This window comes from Aegilops tauschii, chromosome 4, assembly GCF_002575655.3.
Source record: "Aegilops tauschii subsp. strangulata cultivar AL8/78 chromosome 4, Aet v6.0, whole genome shotgun sequence".
NCBI classification, from domain to species: Eukaryota; Viridiplantae; Streptophyta; class Magnoliopsida; order Poales; family Poaceae; genus Aegilops; species Aegilops tauschii.
Window position 1 is genome coordinate 346,565,978 of NC_053038.3, and position 8,527 is coordinate 346,574,504.

Here is an 8,527-nt window from a genome sequence, read left to right on the forward strand (position 1 = left end):
ACAACCCTGTAACTAAATAACAAAGAGTCTCTTGTGTCCCCAACACACCCAATACAATGGTAAATTGTATAGGTGCACTAGTTCGGCGAAGAGATGGTGATACAAGTGCAATATGGATGGTAGATATAGGTTTTTGTAATCTAAAAATATAAAAACAGCAAGGTAACAAGTAATAAGAGTGAGCGTAAACGGTACTGCAATGCTAGGAAACAAGGCCTAGGGTTCATACTTTCACTAGTAAAAGTTCTCTCAACAATAATAACATAATTGGATCATATAACTATCCCTCAACATGCAACAAAGAGTCACTCCAAAGTCACTAATAGCGGAGAACAAACGAAGAGATTATGGTAGGGTACGAAACCACCTCAAAGTTATTCTTCCTGATTGATCTATTCAAGAGTCCGTAGTAAAATAACATGAAGCTATTCTTTCCGTTCGATCTTTCCTAGAGTTCGTACTAGAATAACACCTTAAGACACAAATCAACCAAAACCCTAATGTCACCTAGATACTCCAATGTCACCTCAAGTATCCGCGGGTATGGTTATACGATATGCTTCACACAATGTTAGATTCATCTATTCAACCAACAGAAAGAACTTCAAAGAGTGCCCAAAGTTTCTACCGGAGAGTCAAGACGAAAATGTGTGCCAACCCCTATGCATATGTTCACAAGGTCACTGAACCCACAAGTTGATCACCAAAACATACATCAAGTAGATCACGTGAATATCCCATTGTCACCATAGTTAAGCACATGCAAGACATACATAAAGTGTTCTCAAATCCTTAAAGACTCAATCTGATAAGATAACTTCAAAGGGAAAACTCAATCCATTACAAGAGAGTAGAGGGGGAGAAACATCATAAGATCCAACTATAATAGCAAAGCTCGTGGTACATCAAGATCGTGCCAAATCAAGAACACGAGAGAGAGAGAGAGAGAGAGATCAAACACATAGCTACTGGTACATACCCTCAGCCCCGAGGGTGAACTACTCCCTCCTCGTCATGGGGAGCGTTGGGATGATGAAGATGGCCACCGGTGATGGATCCCCCCTCCGGCAGGGTGCTGGAACAGGGTCCCGATTGGTTTTTGGTGGCTACAGAGGCTTGCGGCGGCGGAACTACCGATCTAGGTTTCTTTTTGGGGGTTTATATATTTATAGGGATTTTTGGCGTTGGGAACAAGTCAGGAGGGTCTTCGAGGCGGCCACGAGGTAGGGGGGCGCGCCCAGGGGGGTAGGGCGCGCCCCCCACCCTCGTGGTTGACTCGGGACTCTTTTGGCCCATCTCCGATACTCCGTGGGCTTCTTCTGGTCCAAAAATAATCTCCGTGAAATTTCAGGTCAATTGGACTCCGTTTGGTTTTCCTTATCTGCGATACTCAAAAACAAGGAGAAAACAGAAACTGGCACTGGGCTCTAGGTTAATAGGCTAGTCCCAAAAATCATATAAAATATCATATAAATGCATATAAAACATCCTAGATGGATAATATAATAGCATGGAACAATCAAAAATTATAGATACGTTGGAGACGTATCAGCATCCCCAAGCTTAATTCCTGCTCGTCCTCGAGTAGGTAAATGATAAAAACAGAATTTTTGATGTGGAATGCTACCTAACATATTTATCAATGTAATCTTCTTTATTGTGGCAAGAATATTCAGATCCATAAGATTCAAAATAAAAGTTTAATATTGACATGAAACCAATAATACGTCAAGCATACTAACAAAGCAATCATGTCTTCTCAAAATAACATGGCCAAAGCAAGCTATCCCTACAAAATCATATAGTCTGGCTATGCTCTATCTTCATCACACAAAATATTTAAATCATGCACAACCCCGATGACAAGCCAAGCAATTGTTTCATACTTTTGATGTTCTCAAACTTTCTCAATCTTCACGCAATACATGAGCGTGAGCCATGGACATAGCACTATAGGTGGAATAGAATGGTGGTTGTGGAGAAGACAAAAAGGAGAAGACAGTCTCACATCAACTAGGCGTATCAACGGGCTATGGAGATGCCCATCAATAGATATCAATATGAGTGAGTACGGATTGCCATGCAACAGATGCACTAGAGCTATAAGTGTATGAAAGCTCAAAAAGAAACTAAGTGGGTGTGCATCCAACTCGCTTGCTCACGAAGACCTAGGGCATTTTGAGGAAGCCCATCATTGGAATATACAAGCCAAGTTCTATAATGAAAGATTCCCACTAGTATATGAAAGTGACAACATAGGAGACTCTCTATCATGAAGATCATGGTGCTACTTTGAAGCACAAGTGTGGTAAAAGGATAGTAGCATTGCCCCTTCTCTCTTTTTCTCTCATCATCATTTTTTTGTGTTTTTTTTTGTTTTTTTGGTGGGCTTCTTTGGCCTCTTTTATTTTTTTGTGGGCTTCTTTGGCCTCCTTTTTTTTATTTCCTCACACGGGACAATGCTCTAATAATGATGATCATCACACTTTTATTTACTTACAACTCAATATTACAACTCGATACTAGAACAAAATATGACTTTATATGAGTGCCTCCGGCGCTGTACCGGGATGTGCAATGATTCAAGAGTGACATGTATGAAAAATTTGAACGGTGGCTTGCCACAAATACGATGTCAACTACATGATCATGCAAAGCAATATGACAATGATGGAGCGTGTCATAATAAACGGAACGGTGGAAAGTTGCATGGCAATATATCTCGGAATGGCTATGGAAATGCCATAATTAATAGGTAGGTATGGTGGTTGTTTTGAGGAAGGTATATAGTGGGTGTATGGTACCGGCGAAAGTTGCGCGGCACAAGAGAGGCTAGCAATGGTGGAAGGGTGAGAGTGCGTATAATCCATGGATTCAACATTAGTCATAAAGAACTCATATACTTATTGCAAAAATCTATTAGTTATCGAAACGAAGTACTACGCACATGCTCCTAGGGGGATAGATTGGTAGGAAAAGACCATCGCTCGTCCCCGACCGCCACTCATAAGGAAGACAATCAAAAAATAAATCATGCTCCGACTTCATCACATAACGGTTCACCATACGTGCATGCTACGGGAATCACAAACTTTAACACAAGTATATCTCAAATTCACAACTACTCAACTAGCATGACTCTAATATCGCCATCTTCATGTCTCAAAACAATCATAAGGAATCAAACTTCTCATAGTATTCGATGCACTTTATATGAAAGTTTTTATTATATCCCTCTTGGATGCCTATCATATTAGGACTAAATTCATAACCAAAGAAAATTACCATGCTATTTAAGACTCTCAAAATAATATAAGTGAATCATGAGAGTTTATCTATTTCTTCAAAATAAAACCACGGCCGTGCTCTAGGATATAAGTGAAGCACTAGAGCAAATGACAAACCACTCCAAAAGATATAAATGAAGATCAATGAGTAGTCGAATAATTGTGCAACTATGTGAAGGCTCTCTAACATTTAAGAATTTCAGATCTTGGGATTTTATTGAAACAGCAAGCAAAACAAAATAAAATAAAATGACGCTCCAAGCAAAACACATATCATGTGGTGAATAAAAATATAGCTCCAAGTAAAGTTATCGATGAATGAAGACGAAAGAGGGGATGCCATCCGGGGCATCCCCAAGCTTAGGCTCTTGGTTGTCCTTGAATATTACCTTGGGGTGACTTGGGCATCCCCAATCTTAGGCTCTTTCCACTCCTTATTCCATAGTCCATCGAATCTTTACCCAAAACTTGAAAACTTCACAACACAAAACTTAACAGAAAACTCGTAAGCTCCGTTAGTATAAGAAAATAAATCACCACTTAGTTACTGTTGTGAACTCATTATAAATTCATATTGGTGTAATATCTACTGTATTCCAACTTCTCTATGGTTCATACCCTCCTATACTACTCATAGATTCATCAAAATAAGCAAACAACATATAGAAAACAGAATCTGTCAAAAACAGAACAGTCTGTAGTAATCTGCATCATTCGAATACTGCTGTAACTCCACAAATTCTGAAATAAATTGGTGGACCTGAGGAATTTCTCTATTAATCATCTGCAAAAATAATCAAGCTAAAAGCACTCTCCAGTAAAAAATGGCAGCTAATCTCGTGAGCACAAAAGTTTCTGTTTTTTACAGCAAGATCGCATTAACTTCACCCAAGTCTTTCCAAAGGTTCTACTTGGCACAAACACTAATTAAAACATAAAACCACATCTAAACAGAGTCTAGATGAATTATTTATTACTAAACAGGAGCAAAAACAAAGGATGAAAATAAAATTGGGTTGCCTCCCAACAAGCGCTATCGTTAATGCCCCTAGCTAGGCATGGTGATTTCAATGATGCTCACCTAAAAGATAAGAATTGAAACAAAAAGAGAGCATCATGAAGAATATGACTAGCACATTTTTAGTATAACCCACTTCCTATGCATAGGGATTTTGTGAGCAAACAACTTATGGTAACAATAATCAACTAGCATAGGAAGGCAAAACAAGCATAACTTCAAGATTTTCAACACATAGAGACGAAACTTGATATTATTGCAATTCCTACAAGCATATATTCCTCCCTCACAATAATTTTCAGTAGCATCATGAATGAATTCAACAATATAACCATCACATAAAGCATTCTTTTCATGATCTACAAGCATATAATTTTTATTACTCTCCACATAAGAAAATTTCTTCTCATGAATAGTGGTGGGAGCAAACTCAACAAAATAACTATCATGTGATTGAAAATTAAAATCAAGATGACAAGTTTCATGGTTATCATTATTCTTTATAGCATACGTGTCATCACAATAATCATCATAAATAGGATGCATGCTTTCATCATAATAAATTTGCTAATCAAAACTTGGGGGACTAAACATATCATCTTCATCAAACATAACATCCCCAAGCTTGTGGCTTTGCATATCATTAGCATCACGGGTATTCAAAGAATTCATACTAACAACATTGCAATCATGCTCATCATTCACATATTTTATACCAAGCATTCTATGTAATTCTTCTTCTAGTACTTGAGCACAATTTTCCTTCCCATCATTTTCACGAAAGACATTAAAAAGATGAAGCATATGAGGCACCCTTAATTCCATTTTTTAGTTTTCTTTTATAGACTAAACTAGTGATAAAACAAGAAACTAAAAGATTCAATTGCAAGATCTAAAGATATACCTTCAAGCACTCACCTCCCCGGCAACGGCGCCAGAAAAGAGCTTGATGTCTACTACACAACCTTCTTCTTGTAGACGTTGTTGGGCCTCCAAGTGCAGAGGTTTGTAGGACAGTGGAAAATTTCCCTCAAGTGGATGACCTAAGGTTTATCAATCCGTGGGAGGCGTAGGTTGAAGATGGTCTCTCTCAAACAACCCTGCAACCAGATAACAAAGAGTCTCTTGTGTCCCCAACACACCCAATACAATGGTAAATTGTATAGGTGCACTAGTTCGGCGAAGAGATGGTGATACAAGTGCAATATGGATGGTAGATATAGGTTTTTGTAATATGAAAATATAAAAACAGCAAGGTAACAAGTAATAAGAGTGAGCGTAAACGGTATTGCAAAGCTAGGAAACAAGGCCTAGGGTTCATACTTTCACTAGTGCAAGTTCTCTCAACAATAATAGCATAATTGGATCATATAACTATCCCTCAACATGCAACAAAGAGTCACTCCAAAGTCACTAATAGCGGAGAACAAACGAAGAGATTATTGTAGGGTATGAAACCACCTCAAAGTTATTCTTTCTGATCGATCTATTATAGAGTCCGCAGTAAAATAACACGAAGCTATTCTTTCCGTTCGATCTTTCCTAGAGTTCGTACTAGAATAACACCTTAAGACACAAATTAACCAAAACCCTAATGTCACCTAGATACTCCAATGTCACCTCAAGTATCCGCGGGTATGGTTATACGATATGCATCACACAATGTCAGATTCATCTATTCAACCAACACAAAGAACTTCAAAGAGTGCCCAAAGTTTCTACCGGAGAGTCAAGACGAAAACGTGTGCCAACCCCTATGCATAAGTTCACAAGGTCACTGAACCCACAAGTTGATCACCAAAACATACATCAAGTAGATCACGTGAATATCCCATTGTCACCACAGATAAGCACATGCAAGACATACATAAAGTGTTCTCAAATCCTTAAAGACTCAATCTGATAAGATAACTTCAAAGGAAAAAATCAATCCATTACAAGAGAGTAGAGGGGGAGAAACATCATAAGATCCAACTATAATAGCAAAGCTCGCAGTACATCAAGATCGTGCCAAATCAAGAACATGAGAGAGAGAGAGAGATCAAACACATAGCTACTGGTACATACCCTCAGCCCCGAGGGTGAACTACTCCCTCCTCGTCATGGAGAGCGCCGGGATGATGAAGATGGCCACCGGTGATGGATCCCCCCTCCGGCAGGGTGCCGGAACAGGGTCCCGATTGGTTTTTGGTGGCTACAGAGGCTAGCGGCGGCGAAACTCCCGATCTAGGTTTCTTTTCGGGGGTTTCTATATCTATTGGGATTTTTGGCGTTGGGAACAAGTCAGGGGGGTCTCTGAGGCGGCCACGAGGTAGGGGGCGCGCCCAGGGGGTAGGGCACACCCTCACCCTTGTGGGTGCCTCGGGACTCTTCTGGCCCATCTCCGATACTTTGTGGGCTTCTTCTGGTCCAAAAATAATCTCCGTGAAATTTCAGGTCAATTGGACTCCGTTTGGTTTTCCTTTTCTGCGATACTCCAAAACAAGGAGAAAACAGAAACTGGCACTGGGCTCTAGGTTAATAGGTTAGTCCCAAAAATCATATAAAATAGCATATAAATGCATATAAAACATCCTAGATGGATAATATAATAGCATGGAACAATCAAAAATTATAGATATGTTGGAGACGTATCACTGGACGAGGCTCTAGACCAACTCCTCACGAGAAGCAGGTTGCCTTTCAAGTACCTTCCGATGATGACGAAGCTGATGATGAGGAACTTGCCGAAATCATCGAAGATAGACAACAAAGGGCCGCTAGAGCCAAAGGAAGTGAAGTTCCTCTCCTACTGGATCCAAAGTTGATCCTTGAGTACATTGATCTCTGGCACAAGGACCCCAACACACCTGTGCCTGACTTCAAGCTGACTCCTGTCCAAAGTCACATGCTGACCGCCTTCATTGGCGAGGAGAAATGGAAGTTTGAGAAGGCCAGGCAGCTGAAGAAAGCTCAATACAGAAAGGAGCGCTTTCTGAAGAAAAATGTTGTCAACATGACAACTGATGAACTCATTGCTATACAAACTGAGATCAAAGGACTCAGTGATGAATTCAACGTCTACCGCACTGATTGGCTAGGAGCCAAGGTCAGATTCATCAAGTTGGCTGAAGGATTCACCACCAATGTTGCAGCCCCAACGCAACATGAATCTCCTCAGGCTGAAGCATCTGCTCAGCCGACTGAAGAACATGCCAGCACCGTGGATGAAAATCAGGCTGCTGATGAACCTGCTAGTACCAGGGCTGATGACTCTATTCCAGCCGCTGATGAAATTGCCAGGGCAACCACTAGTGTTTCGCCTGAGGAACAATCCAGGCCAGCTGAGCCATCAACCGCTGGGCCTGAAGAAACTGAACCAACTAGGCCAACTGCATCAGTTGTGCCTGAGGTAAATGTACCAATTTCCTCTGCTCCTCCTGCACCAACACCAAGTCCAGTTCTTCCTTCTGCATCAGAAGCGAAGAAAACCAAGGTTGCGGAGCGAGCAGCAGTGAAGAAAAGGAAAGCATCAGCTTCATCAGATTCTTCAGCCCCGAAGAAGATGAACACATTGACAAGCTCTTTTGAGAATCCCATTGATGTTGTTCCTGTCTCCAGTATGCCATCAAAGGAACTCATTCCTTTTGGTGAAGATTATGAGATCCCAAGGGGATCGGATGAAGACGTTCCTTCTGCTGCTTCTTCAGAGCAGTTGGACGAACAAATTGAAGCAGATAATATCCCTTCAACCCCAGTCATCTCATCGCCTATGCCTCAGTTCACAGCTGAAGAGGCAGGCGTTGAAGAATTAAGTGAAGAAGATGAAGACGTGGACATTGGGAGCACCACGCCTGTGATGAATGATCTTTTGGGAAAGTCAGCACCCCAACTCTCCTTTGTTCACGCCAGCAACAAATTCCTCAGTCCCCAGTGCACACTGAAGTTCAAATGGGCTCTGACGAACCTCACACCACTCCTTCCATTCCTGAAGAAATTCCAGCCACTAGTGCTGATGAAAATGTTGATGAAGAAAAGAAGACCCAGGCTGCAACTGAAGCAGAAACTGAAATTCCTGAGCCTGTGGTGCCTGAGAATGTGAATCCTGAGCCTCTGATGACTTTGACTGATACTCCTCAGCCCAAGCAAAAGAATCCCTTCTCTAAGAAGCAAAACTTCAAGGCTGATGACTTCTTCCACGAGCATGTGTTCTTCATAGATTTCAATCCCTATGACTCTGCTC